The following is a 14,931-nucleotide window of genomic DNA, read 5'->3' on the forward strand; positions in this document are numbered from 1 at the left end:
CCCCTCCCCACACCCCGTGAATGAGCCACACGGCTCCACCCCATGTCCTGCCCTTCCCTGGCTGGGCAGCACCTGCCCCTGGCTCAGCCCCAGCCCCAGCCCCACAGTCTCCCTCACTGTGGGGGCCTCGATTTGTTCCCCCATGCCCCTTCCTTCCTCCTACCCCTTCCCCACCAACAGACTTAGCAGCCTAATGCTGCTCTCCATGCTGCTGGGCTGCATATTGGCAATCAGATCAGTATTGGCTGGTATGGCTCATTTAAAAATTGGCCATCAGCATTGGACCAAAAAGTCTCTATCGGTGCACCCCTAGTAAATAGTTTTAGGGTAGTGGCTTTTAAATGATGGCCTACAGATTACCACTGCTCTGCAGAGTAATTGCTAGTGGTCTGTGGAGATCTGGCTGGTCATGTGATGCTGGCTGTCTCCCTGCTCCTTAAACTTGCATGTCAGTCTGAAAAAGGAACTAAAAACAAAAGAAAAGGAAAACACACCACCTTCACTGTTTCCATGATAGGAACAGAAACTCAAAGCCAGTTAACCACTGGTACTGAATCCAGCAGAACTGTTAGACACCAACCGTATTTTCCAGTGTATAAGATGCGTCCTCCCCCTGTTAAAAAGGTGGTCTAAAATTAAGGTGCATCTTAGGCACAGTGATTGAATTATTGTAAAAAGTCAGCCTAAATTCAAGCAATTTATGTTTTTAATTTTTTCCCCCTCGCAGTTTTATCTTCAGGGTGGGGGGAAGAAGGTGAATCTTAGACACTAGAAAATACAGTAGCTAATACTATAGCAGTTGTATTTATGGATAAATCAGTGCCACAAGGAGTTTGTGTGTTCAAGGGGTGGTTTAGGAATAACATAGCCTACATCTGTACTGGGGGTTGGAGTGGTGACCTTTGAGGTCCCTTCCAGCCCAGTGATTTAGTGAATAGGATGGGAGGCTCCCTGAGTGATCCAGTGCCCAGAGACCTGAGCCTCCTAGTTGTGAAACAAGATACATTTGTTCTGCTTTGCTTTCTGCCCTGCATTGAGAGAGAGGTGGTGACTGGCCTAAAGTTTTCTTCATTACTTAGATCTGACATAGCCCTGTTCACCCACAGAGCTTAAAGTGCTGTACAAATGAAGGTTGATATCATTATCCTTGTACAGACATGAAGGCAACAAAGTGAGATGATTTGCCCAACTCAGGTAAGAAGTCAGTGGCACACCCAGGAATAAAAAGAACCTCCCCATTGTCTCCACTGAACCATGCTGCCTCTCTTAGCTATAAGGTGAAAGAAAATGTTTTACACTTGCCCTTTCCTATATTCTCTCCTCTTCAAGGCTTGTGAGGTGCAGATCCCTAGTTTCTACTGACAAAGGAAAACTCAGTTATTCCCAGGCCTTGCAAAGAAGCCAGTCAGCATTTCTACTGAATCCCGCCCTAGCAGGCAGTGAAGAATGATGCCTTTGCCAGCTACCCTGTCAAAGCAAGATTCCTCTAATCTGCTGCATTGAAATAAATATACATGCATATTCATATCTGACACATACATAACAATTAAGAAGTAACTGATGATGTATTTGCTGAAAGAGTAATTATGAAAACATTATTGTGGGAAGGTAACTGTACAATCAATGCTCTTGGGCTCATCTCACATCATACTGAATCATGGCTATGTAATTATATATATACACATAAATATATAATTATAGGCAGTAACAAATAATCCTCAGTAGGTTTGTACTTACAGGAGGGAGAAGGTAGAGCAGTGCAGCATGATACTGGCATCAACCTCAGTGAAAAGATCTGCTTAAAATCTGATGATACCATTAGCATTGATTTCACATGTAATAAGTTTTTGATTTCCTGAACGGATCCTCCTAGCCTTTTGAGGGGTAGCTTTCAACACTGTCCAGAGAGCCAATTATGTACTTTTGAGATGCTACATATTTTCATAAGTGCATGAAGCCTCTATTGTTACTTCATCTTAGCAAAAAGAACCACGATGTATCATGTCTGGCTGAGCCTAGGTAGGTGTATTATTGGCTGCAATACACTATTACTTGACTAGCCTTCCTCCTTTCAGAGCAAACACCACTTCATTTTTCCTGCTAATTACTTTAAGCATTAAGGAATGCATGTTTTGTGCTGCTATTGCTATAACTTGACTGTCCAATGCTCTGCCTTCAGGCTGCTGAATGTAATGGATGCTCCCTGGCCCAATAAAAGGTATCATCCTAAGAAATCCTTGCCTCTCAGAGGACAAATGCATTCACCATATCTTTAGAATGGAAGGTTGCATTCAGATCTGCAAAGCAACCCTCTGCTTGGATATCCTGCTTTCCTGCATGGGAACCGTGCATCTAGCAACAACAGATACACAACCCAGCTACCGCTATGCAAGGGAAAATTTGCCCTGAGTAACATGTTGAACAACCGCAATCAATGCAGGGCTGTACTATGAGCAGAAATTCCTATGAATTCCTGGAAACTCATACACAGCAAAACAAATGAGAGCACGACCAAAACTGTTCTGTTTCCCCTAAAAGACTTAACTGCCATCACCATTGCCCCATGTGTCTGTCTTGTCCACCTGTCTTGACTTTCAGACCCATTTCTGTAAGGCAGGGGCTGTCTTTTTGTTACCCATCTGTGCAGCACCTAAAACCTTGGGGCCTGAGTGTGGTTTGGAGTTCCTGGGTGCTATCATACTATGGCAATTAAATAGTAATAGTAGGAAGATTCAGTAAGACCCTCTTGCTTTTTTTATGAAATGCTACGCCTACGTTTCAGTTTTCCTTCCTCATGAAATAATTTCTATTTAAAATTGTCTCTTTCTGAGAGAATAGCTCTATACCTTTCTTAAACAACACGGCTAGGGACAGAAGTTACACATAAACCAGTTTAAGTGATCAGAAACAAGTTTAAATGTATAACAGAATAGAGGTTCAGTGCACTTAAATCAGTTTCAAAATAGTCCAAACTGGTTTATTTTAAGATAAACCTGGCTGAATGTAATATCAGACTGAACTGATTTGGGTCAAACCAGTTCATGGAACTTCTGTTCCAGACCCCTTCCTGGTTTAAGTTAAACCAGAGTCCACCAGCATCCCAGCATGCTTTTCAGCCTTGGGCTGGGCTGGGCTGGGCTGGACTGGGGTGTCTGCTCCAGAGAGCAGGGCTAGCTCTGCCCCTCTTCCCCCTAACCCCCCTGGCCCTCTTCCCTCTGGCTGGCTGAGAAGGATGTGGAGACTGCAGCCAGGAGACAGCAACATCTGCCTGGCTTCCCCCTGGCCGCCCCCACTCAGCACTCCCTGCTCAAGCTGGGATTCTGCCTCCTCCAGCACAAACCCCAGTGGCATGGACCTCAGCCAGCATCTGATCATAGTCACGCCATCCCCATGCTAGTTAATTCCAAAAGATGTCTATGCGTGTGCATCTCCAATTTCACTGGGACAAAGGCAGACAGATCAGTGTCTACTTAGGACTTTTTGGAGCTAACCAACAGGTCCCCTGGCAATGTCCCTCCATTCTTCCTTAAAAAGACTTTGCAAAAAGCTTTTCAGAGGGAGACTGAAAGCTCAGTATCATCAACAGATGCATGCAGTCCACGCATGCAGTCCTCCCTCCCCACCCCTCTTGTCCCAGAGTGATAGCCGGGGCCCAGGAACTGGGCTTTGGCAACACTTGAATAACACTTTGTCCCCGCCCCTTGAACAGCATGGTGGGGGAGGGGGGAAGACTGGCAGGGGCTGCTTCCCTTCCCCCCTCCAGGCACACCCCAGCTGGGGACTGTGCAGGCCAAGGTGGGAAGTTAAATCCCTCCCTAATCATAGCATCCTGCAGGGGCTGAACCATGTCCCCCCTCAGCTTAGCACTGATGAAGGGGAAGGAGGGCTGTTCTTCCTGCACTGCAAGCATGTCTATGTACTTCCTAAATCAAAAGCGAATGTCTATCCACTTGCAAATCGATTCAATCTCTGCAGGTTAGACTAACCTCCAAAATTTGAAACAATTCAGGCTCAGGCTTTTTTAAGTCTGTCCCTAGCCCAGCTCTACAGTCATATTAAGGGCCCAACTCTTAGACTGGCTCAATCAGTGCCAACTCAGGATGTCCTGACTCCTATTGTTTGAGCTTGCTGTGCTTGAAACGGACCAGACCCATGAGCCTCCAGCTATCAGACAGCCAAAACTTTATCCCTATCCATCTCCTATCTCTTTGTGAGAACAGCCTTCTTGTTTTTCTCGCTCTTGTTGTTGTTGGCCTGCGAGACAGCCCATATTAGGTGAGGGAGTGGTAGGCTTGACTTAGTGTTTATACATTTTAGAAAGAAAAGAAAGTGCAGGGAATAATGTTTATGTGCAGGGAATAATGTGCTTTTCTGTATCCATCCGCCATCCTCTTTCCATGAGGGTAAACGCATTAGACTCCTAAAAGTAAGGACCTCTGAAGATTGCATCTTCTCCAAACCTCTGTCTGAGGCACTGTCTTATCCAAACTGTCCCATACAAATCTTTGTCTTATCTATTACATCAACTCTGTTGCACAACTACAAGACATAGCACCATCACCTGCCACAGATAAAGCAGGAGGACAACAGTGGCCAATGACCTGCTGTGGTGAAACTTGCTAATGTACATTTGAGAGATCCAAGAGCTCCATGCCCCCTGCTACAGAGGAAGGCAAAGTCCACATAGCACGTACCAGTCAGACCTGGGGGTAAAATTCCCTGCTGAAATGGTGATAGGTCTGACCCTGAGCAAAGGAGAAAGTCCCTCTAGCCAGGAACCTCTAGGTTTTAGTCCCAGCAGCACTGGCACATCCCAGTCACAATCCCCAGCCTTGGCTGTAGCCAACCCCTATGCTTTTAAGGAAGAGGGAAACAACCACCCTGACACCTTTAGCAACAGAAGGCAGGGGAAAAAATTCTGCCTGGCCCCATAAGGCAACTAGCAATGCCCAGAAGCAAAGGAAATACTAAACACCCTCTACTCTGCTCTGCCACCTGGGGATTATTAGGTCTGCTTCTGGGAACTCTCACACAGGCTTGTGTCTACCTACCTACCTGCTATGCTGTGCCTTGAATCTACTATCTACTTATTAACTTAAGTTTTATGCAGCCCCCAAGATTACCTGTGGTTCCCCACACATGGCAATACTGTGAGAGACTGATCTTTGTTGCCCGGTGCCAGTCATCTGACCCGAGAGCACTATGGAGGGATCATCTCCCCATCACAAGGGAGGGGTTAGTGTCTCCTGACTCCCATGAACCAACCAAAGGCCCCAGACACAAACCAGTTAGGAGAAAGTACAAACAAAACTGCTGGGTGTAGAAGTCAGGCCAAGTCGTTTTCAGTGCTCTGACTAATAAGAGGCTTGTTTTGGTCATGTGTGGGGATGTGGTCATGTGCCATCACATGTGGCTTACGAGCCTAAACAGCCTTCTGACCACATTGCCACTTCCCCAAACGGTTCCTGTCCTTGCTGAAAGTCTAGGTGCCAAGCTGGATCTTCTGCCTGGAGCTGGTTTGGTCCATGTGTTATTTGTCCTTGTTGGTGACTGGGTGACTCCTGTCGGCCACATTCCTGAGTCCTAAACAAGGAAGCCAGGCAGTAGAGTCCTTACTGGTTTTCTTCTGTTTTTTCCCATTCTTGGTGCAGGACTGCTCCTCAGAAGTGGTTATGACACGTGACCCTAGTGAGGATGGCCTGGTTGCTACCCAGGGAGCACACCACACACTTTGCTTTTTGAAATCTAACACCCCCACTTTTAATAGGGGCAATAAACATTCCTGTCGTATTTCCTCCATTCCAGTTTCCTGACTTATGCTTTAGTAACTGCCCTATAGCACGCTGTCTTTGACTTGGAACAGGGCCACGCTGCAGGCTTCAGTGTTGTACAGGCACATGGGCTTGTTTTAAATGAGTTCAGGGCTCGGAGCCATTGGGCTGCAGCAGCGTGTGGCTCTGCATGGTCTAGAGCGCAGCTTGTTTAAAGCTGGCCCAGGTATCGCCATACTCTACTGCAGACTGCGATGCAGCGTGCCCTCAGTGATACCGCCAGCAGTTCTGCCTGCAGGGGACTTGCAGGATGGGACTTACGACACACTTTTTTTCTTTGCAGATGCTGCAGGAATTTGACATGTGCTTCATAAGCAATGGCAAAAACAGAACAGGTTCGTTCTTCCTAGGTTTTTGCCCCAAAGCTGCCTCTCAGGTACACTTAATCATTTATCAAGGCTCATCCACTTCATCGTTATCCCCCATTTCCGGCTGGCTCTGTATCTGCAGAGCGCACGTGCATTCTTGCTTCCTGCCAGTGGCATACTAGTGCATGCCAGCAGTCCACCCTGGCACATACATCTGCCTCCCAGAGGCTTCTTTGCTACTTGCTACTTTGCTGTGAAATTCCCTCCCAAATTGTTAGTATTCTGTCTTTTGGACACATGCAGCCATTTCTCAGTGCCTTGGCCAGATCAGGAAAGTCCTGAACAGACATACAGTCCATGACAATACCTACTCGCAACTGGATCTGTCATATGTCTTACCTGGTACTGGCTGCAAAACAGATTCATCTAAAGCCAAAAGGGTTCACTGCTGTCATCTAATCTCTCCTCTTCTAATGACGCACACCATAGCATTTACCGAGTTAATTTCTGCCTCAGCACCAGTAGCTGAGGCTGAATGAATGCATCTCTCCTAGAAAAGCTTCCTGTCTTGATTTCAAGATTTGCAGATATTAGAAGCACAAATTGTACAGGAAACGCTCAGCCAGCTCCAGGAAAGATTAGCAATCTCCTGAGAATGCCAGTGGCTGTAGAGATACCTAGTCTGATTCCACCCCCCCAACTTTTTTTATTCTAGATCATAGACTTTCAGATAAGCTTTGAATACATTATAATTAAGTCACCAAGCTTTAGGCTTGCTATCTAAGCCAAGCAGAAAATCCAAACTTTTATGAGGGTTGCTTTTAATCTAGCTTTAACCACATTTCTTACAGGAGCAATGTTTTGTAATGCCTAATACAACTTATAAATCACTTCTCCTCTTCAGAGCACAGTGTAGGTATCAACACCTGTAAGCTCCTGCTGCCTTCCCCTGCCAGACTTCCCAGAGCATGTGTATATTTAGAGCAATACTTTTACTCCAAATCTCACATCTTTCACCACCGCCCTCTAAATAATTTTGCTAGGACTGGCTGGCAGGAATATCAAGACAAGCAGATAAGGCAGGAGCATAGGAGAGACTGAGCATCTACCCATGGGAAGAATGGCACAGACTTCAGGTCGCTCTGGGCCGTGGTGCAAAGGTCTTAAGCCCAGGGAACTGGGCTGAATATACAGGAAGAGAATGAATAAGGGCCTTGGGAGATCCTTAAAGACTGAAGCTGTCCTTTGGCGACAAAAGAAGTGGGAGGGAATGTGGATGACTGAAGGGGTTGAATATATCATTTTTCTGGACCTGTGACTGCAGCCCTCTGGAAGGACTTCCTACATAACAGATAATGGCTGTGGCCACAGTCACTGCCGTTCTCACGAAGCACACTGAGGTAGTGAGAGTTGCATGACTGCCTTGCTCCAGGTACCGAGCAGGGGGGAAATGTAGCAGGTGGGTCCCTCCCTTCTAAAGGGCTGAAGCCCAAGCTCAAACTTCGGCACTTAGCCCCTGTAGCAAGTCCTTCCTTCGGACTTGGACTGGATCCTTAGCTCTCAGAAAGTGGGGCAAGAGCAGGAGGGCAGTGTGTGACTTCAGGCTCGGATGGCTGCAAGGATGGCATGGCCACCACAGCTCTGTTTGTATAATAAAGTGGCAGCTCCATCTGCCACCGGGAAGTGGAGTGTGTCTTCCCTCTGCTGTGTGGGTAACAGCGAAGCTTATATTTGCCTAGCAGATGAGAGCTGCAGTTACTACCCTCTTAGGCCCTTTCCTGATCTTAAGTGTTTATCAGCCAGCTTGGAAATGATGTTAATTTTATAACTAGGTTTGTTTTTCTGCTCCCTTAAGTTTGATTTGTGACTAAGCACTGTTCCTATAGGTCTGAACCTGCTCCCCTGAGAGCCAGGGGGAGTTCAGACCTTGGGCCTAAAGGGGAGCCCCCTTTGTTACGTCCTCCTATTGCTTCTGCGCAGCTGGCATCCTGAAATACTTCCATTGTCTGAGAGTTTTTTACTCGCATTGCTGCCCCTCAGTCAAGAATCATAAAACAGTGGGACTGGAAAGGCCCCTGGGACGTCCCCTCGTCCAACCTCCGGCTCAGGACAGGATCCTCCCTGTCTAAAGAGTCTCACTCAAGTGTATGCCTAACTTGCTTTTAAAAACTCCCAAGGATGGAGATAGTATCTATGTGAGACGTGTGTGCCCCGACACTTTAAAGTGGGCTAAATGCTTTTGCACCACTTTAATAGTGTCGGTGTTTGCACGCCTTGGTGATGTATTGCATCCAGCCACTGTAGGAAATTCAGCAGCGTAATGTGCCTTAAATGACTTGGGGCACAGCAAACTAAAACTCCTTCGAGAAGTTTGTTTGCCCCTACAGCTGTGCAGCCAAGCACCGGGCTCTGTGCAGCTCTGCGGCTCCCCAGGAAGCCGGGCAGGCATCCTGGTCCCAGCCCGGGAAAGCAGCTCTGCGCAGGAAAAGCATTGAGCCTGATTTTTTAGTTCCCCCCGAGTCTGCCTGAGCTGCGCGGGGGCCTGGTGCTCCCCTCCACGGCTGCAGCGCCCCCCAGGACTGCCGGAGCCAGATGCCTGCAGGTGGGTGCTGCCGCTGCCGCAGAGGGAAGCACCAGCCCCCCCAGCCCAGGGACCGCTCCGCCTGCCGTCACCCCCCCGCCCCGCCATCGCCGAGGCAGGTAAGTGTGGGGTGTGTGCATGACACGGGGGCTTAACAACCCACTGCTTCAACGCAGAGCCCCCATTTCATCTACACATGTCCTCTGTCTCCAACCTCTCTAGGTAATCTCTTCCCAACGTCTGCGTTAGAAAGTTCTGGTTAGCACCCAGCCTAAATGTCCCTTGCTGCAGTTTAAGACCGTTTCTTCCAGTTGTGTCCTCTGCAGGCACGGGGAATAGTCGGTCACCATGCTTTTTATCACTGCCCTTCAGGTATCTGAAGACTGGTCAACCCCCCCAGTCTTCTCCAGAAGAATTCCAGATCTTCCAACCTTTTCTCAAGTCATAAGTCATGTTTCCTTGGCCCCTGTGCATCGGATCATGCATGTTGGTAGTTCCTGCCAGCTTAGATGCTGTTCACCTCAAGAACATTTTCCTAGTCCTTTCTTTTCTTTACCCTCTTGCACTTGCCCACTTCCCTGCACTCAGTTTGCCTACTATGGGTAACAAAGCTTAAGTTGACAACAGATTCTGAGTTTTGAACTCCCAAGAGGAGCAACGTTGTTCCTACCTACTGGATCAGAGGCCCTCCCCAGCTGCACCTCCACTCCTCCAAGGCCTGGTTGCAGTTTGCACAAGAAATATTTCTCCTTACAAGAAAAGTGTCCTCCTTACATATTCCTGGCACGACGGTGGAGGAGATACGTCAGCCTCCCGGCTTCCAGGCTGAGTGCACCTATCTCAGCCAGGACATGCTGAGGGCAGCAGTTCCTAGACAGTCATTCAGTCCTGGCTGGTCTAGAGCCTCAATTTTGGAGAATGTGTGCTATAACCTACTGCTAGGGGATGGCAGGAAGTAGAGTAGCCAGCTGAAAAGGAAAACAGGGTGGTCAATAAGAGCAGTAGGACTTAGAGAAGAGACAAAACAGAAGTATCAAGCCACTGCCCTAGGGGAAGCCTTAGTCTTCCTGGCACACAGAGCCATCCCTTACTGTACAGAATGGCAGGTCCCCGCACGTCAGGCAGAGCTGAATCTATAGTTGTGGCATTATAGAGTCATTGTTTAAATGAGTGTAAGAGTGAATCTGCAGCTGGATGTCCCTAAGTACTCGAAGTGGGAGCTCTGACTCCTCCATTCAAGTTTTCTTGGCTCTATCATACAGAAGGGATTACAACATGCAAAAACAGCTCCATGTAAAATTATGTGATCAATTGTACGTTACTTTCTTGTCTTTAAAATGAGTCTATTTTATTTCCTGGCTGATTAGTCCATTACGGTGATGATGTGAGGAATCCCAGAGACTCCCTACTTCAACACAGGACAACTGGCTTTTTTCAAAGCCAGTATATTCAAAGCAAAGAAGTTTTGTGATTCTTTAAAGACTCAAACCAAGGAGCATAACTTCTGACAGCTATGTGGAAGGTAGAATACTTCTCTGAAGAAGTCATTAAAGGCCAGATTCTGCTTCACCTAACTCCATGCTCTTCACAATGCCTTGGAAAACTTGCCAAGATAGTAAAATCTCAAGGAAGAGTAGAAGCATTTGGCCCTTACTTCTGATTCTCAGCTTGCTGAAGTCAATGAGGGCAGTATCAGGCCTTTAAAGGTTTATTTCCCTGGCTGTATATTCTACACAAACTGCCAGATTTCACGTCAGGGATGAGCTCCAACTCCCACTATAAGTGGATAAAGGCAAGTTGACCGCACAGCCGAGTATGCAGACTGACCTTCCAAGATGATTAATAACCTAAAACATTCACTCTTCTCAAATCATGGGGTAATCAACACTAAGAAATTACTGATACCACTTCTGACTAAACAAACTTAACATCTTTCATGCTAAAAACAGCTTTACAGTACATTGGAGTTTAGCCATCTTCAATGAATTACTTGTAAGGCCCGAGTATGGTCAAACCAACATTAGCTGAAAAAGATTTACACGAACCTTGTAATCTAATAGTTGAGTTTACTTTATGAGAGGGCCACACCAAAAATAGTAAAATGCGATTTCAGCTGACAAATCTCTAGTAACTCATAACCACCCCCCAAAAGCTAGCATGGGACTTTGCAAGCACTCAAGCAGAACTAGTACAGTTTTAGCATTTAACTTTTAAGGTTGTACAAATAGCAACTTCAAAAGTATCTAATGCAGCAGCCTAATAAAGCTCTGAAACATGATGCATTTCATGCTGCTAATTAAACTGCTGGGATTTTCTGCACTGTTTATACAAGTACATTAGCAGCAAGTGTGGGACAAGCTCATTTGCAAAAAAAAAATAATCTCTGGCTTAATCTCTTTTGGAGCTGACACTTTTCTTACTCACTCTTTGGCATAACAAGGTGTATAACTTAAGCAATAATTACAGTTAGGTTGAAGCCAGCATTTTGTACTTTTGTACATAACAGGTAGTAATGATCAGAACAGTGTATGTGGCAGTCACTGAATGCAACTAAACCTTCAGAGTTTTTTGCTTCATAAATTTCATACCTGAACTGTTCCCTCTCCGGGATGGTTTTTGGATAATGTTTTTCTTCTTGCCTGTCAAAGATGCTAGCTCTTTCTCATTTGATGCACAGACTAGCTAGAAACTCAATGCAAAAGCCCTGCTTCAGATAATTTGTTTGAAGTTAGTATTATAACATGGGTCGAACGATGGGATTATTGGAATTTTGTCAGAGAGACAAATCTTAATTATTATCAGGTTTTTCTATAGTAGTCCTACTACTCATAGGAAAGATATGTGGGATCTCATTTGTATATCTTTTTTAAACGTTGGAGAGATTGATCCTTATCTCATAAACTACCAAAATACGGCATTTTGGTGCCAAGCACACATTCCAAGGTGCTATATATATTGCAAACGGTATTTATTGATATGTAATATGCATACATACAGCATTCCTCTTGTAATAAATCCACTGTAAAAATACCAATGTACATATTTAACGCAAAGCACTCACAGGAGATTCCTTTACATTTATAAATCAATGTTACTGCAATCAAACAGCTGGGTGCACACTGCAATGCACTGAAGCAGTTTAGGGCTGTGACTTTAATTTCCTTTAAGCAGAGTTTCACAATGCCTGCATTTGGGTCCTCCTGTGCAGTGCAAGGAGTGGGGAGGAGGGAAAGCAACGTGTATGCTTGAAACAGAGATGGTTGAATGGTGCAAAATGCACGGGACTCCAAGCGGATCCTTCCCTGAAAGCACGCGAAGTTATGCACAAGTGCTAAATCTCCCGTCTCAGGAAACCACATCAGAGCGCTGTCAAGCATGTGTTAAACTGACTAATCTCTCAGAAATCTGTTTCTCCATAAGCACGAGACCTAGACAAAAATGGATATCAGATACAGAAGTTTTAGCTGTGGGCACAGCTTCATACATGGTTGACTTGTGTAAAGTACCTTACTTGAAATCTTCCCTCGTTAGGTTTCTCCAGAAGCAGCGGGGTGGTGCGCACGGAGAAGCATGCTTCACGCCTCAAGGGTGGTAGCTGCTGGCGTGACAGTTATAATCTGACACGTTATTACACCAAAGGACACCCAGAGCTAAAGTTCCTCGTTTAAAAATCCTTTTAATTTACTGCAAAGTTGTGCGAACTGCATTGCAGAAAAAGGAGGCAGAGGGAGAGGAGGGGGAGAGAGAGAGAGAGAGAGATTTAAACAAACTTACCCAAAATAACTGAAGTTCTCTAAAGTTGCCCTGAAGTTGAAATAGCCCAGAACACCAGTCCAGAGCCTGCCCCACTCTCTCTCTCTCTCTCTCTACTGCATTTGCAGTGAGGGCTGTGCAGAAATGCAGCAAAACAATTTTCCTTCTATGTAGACTGGGGCGTTCCTCTACAGTCAGAGAGGGAAAGGCTAAGCCCCAACGAGGCTTGTTGCCATAGCCTAAGCCAAAGAGTGCAGTCACAGATCACACCGCCTGTGAAACCCAATCCCTTCTGTACTGAGGAGCTGCTGTGCTGCTTCAGCTAGGGCAGGCTCCGCAGAGAGAGGCTGTACTTGTTGCTCACTAGGATTGCCATAGAGAGGGAGGTGATACATGGCCTTCAGCGTGCAGTTTGCTCACAGCGCCGAGCACTAGGATGTATCCAGGGAGAGATCCAGCCCAGTTTCCTTGTGACTGCAAATGCATGGGATAGGAAAGTGCAAAACAAACCCCTCTCTTCCTGAGCTTCTTTCCCAGCCTTGCCTTGGGGGATGCGTGAGTCACCAACCATACATATATACCAACAGATGTGTCTGTACTAGGTACATGTCGCTTATCACAACGCTAGAGTTCACACTTTCACTTCAAGGCTGCTCTGTTCAAGTCTTTAATTGTCAGTTCTGCATAGCATCAAAAAATTGAATGCTGGCATTAGCCGACCTGACTGTATCCTTCACTTGCACCACTGCAGTGATTTAAAGCCAGGGAGTGTCAGTCGCCTTCACGCTGCCTAGGCAAAGCATCCTGATACCGGCGTAATAAATGAGGGAAGGTGCTTAGCACTGGCAGAAACTGGTCTATTCAAGTTCATGGCCCCTCCTTCTGTTCCCCCATTTGCAAAGGCAAGACTTCTGATAACCTGACAAGAAAAAAGCAAGCTGGGAGCACTCGGCGCAAAGGCAATGCAATGGGCTGGCGTTTGCTCCATCCAGAGATTTTACTGACCTTCGTATGTTGTGAAGCAGGCAGGAGCCCAGGGGAGGCAGCAAAATACAAACTAGAAAGAAACAGGAAGGTGGGAGTGTCCTGTAGTGCAGCCCGCTGTTTTGCCAACACACCAGAGCAGAACAAGAACAGGTGAAAAATAGGCGAGTGACAAGGAAATGATCGTGCTTGCAGAAGAGATAATTTTGTGGCCGGGCAAATGTTGTGTGCATTGCTTATACGGTTTTATAAACCCATTTTAATGATGTTTTGAGTATCTGAAATTCTGCACATTAAATAGCGTTAGGACCCAAGTCTAAAAAAAACTGGGAGAAAGTACGAATGAGTACAGTAATTTGCATTTCCACTTGCTGCATTGGCACATGGAAAACAGGCATTTGCTGCTGAAAATTGGGCACATAATTGTGTGTCTGTTTTGCATGCACTAGTACAGACCTCATTTGAGAACCAGGTCTTAAATAACAAACTGTTTACACTATGAAACCAGCTCTGCATGATGCAAATCACACCAGAAGGGAATGTGCCTCTCTGCCGTTCATGTAAAGACGCAGTCCCTCTTCTAGCCAGATTACCTGCTAAGTCAAGGGAAAACAGAAGATTACAGAGATGGAGGTAGCAAATGTAGGAAAGTTTTGAAAACAATAGGACAAGAAGAGGAAGGTTATCTGCTTTTTCAGGAATATGGTATACATGGGACATATAAAACCTAGCAGGTTTTATGAGAGGCGTTTACAAAACTATGAAGAGGGTCTTAGATACAGAGACCTGAAAGGGAAGGAAAAAACCATGGAAGAACTCAGGTTTGGTGAGCTGTATTAACAAGAAGTAAAAACAGGGAACTGAAGATATGAGATGGGGTAGGAGAGAGCTCCTTGAATGTTCATAAGGGTTTCCCTCCTGTGCCTCCTCTGCAAGCAAATCTGAAGATCCTAAACCAGGGTCTGAAGGGTGGCACAGGCCCAATTCACTGAAAGCTTCATCTGGAAACCATCCACACCTAACGTGACTCACCCCCTAATAATCTTAAGGGTTACATGGCTATGTGCAGGTATCATAGGCTGGGTTGAATATCTCAGACCTTGACATTTCCTGTTTGAAATATTAAAATACAACATGGTACAACCTTCTGGAATAGGCGGTCAGGATCATGTTATCATGGAGACAAATATTTTTAGCACTAAACATCCAGATCCAGGAAGCAGAAGCTGACAGCATTGAACAGCTCAAAGAAAGCTCAACTTCAGATTCAAAAGTTTTTAGATTCAAAAGTTTAGCCAGTCCCTATACATATACACTTGTGTGTATATATACACACAGAGTGGTTGAGCAGGACTTGGTTGCACATGTAAAGCCAACAGCATGATTGATTTTTCATTCCACAATTTATTCAAACTGTTTTGTTAAATATTTTGATTTTTTTTTTTTTAAGTATGTCAAACACACACAAGAAAAA

The 14,931-nt window shown here is 45.7% G+C and overlaps 1 protein-coding gene across 1 annotated transcript in view; it reads right to left on the reverse strand.

Moving 5' to 3' along the window:
* AHNAK2 (AHNAK nucleoprotein 2) overlaps positions 1-12,725 on the reverse strand; it is a 63,822-nt gene extending 51,097 nt beyond the window's left edge. The window contains exon 1 of the mRNA XM_019550808.1: positions 12,495-12,725. The gene's annotated coding sequence lies outside the window, so the exon portion shown is untranslated. The remainder of the gene's footprint in view (positions 1-12,494) is intronic.
* Positions 12,726-14,931: the final 2,206 nt, after the last annotated feature.

The sequence above is a fragment of the Crocodylus porosus genome, unplaced genomic scaffold (genome assembly GCF_001723895.1).
Source record: "Crocodylus porosus isolate Cpor-Errol unplaced genomic scaffold, CroPor_comp1, whole genome shotgun sequence".
Classification (NCBI taxonomy): Eukaryota; Metazoa; Chordata; order Crocodylia; family Crocodylidae; genus Crocodylus; species Crocodylus porosus.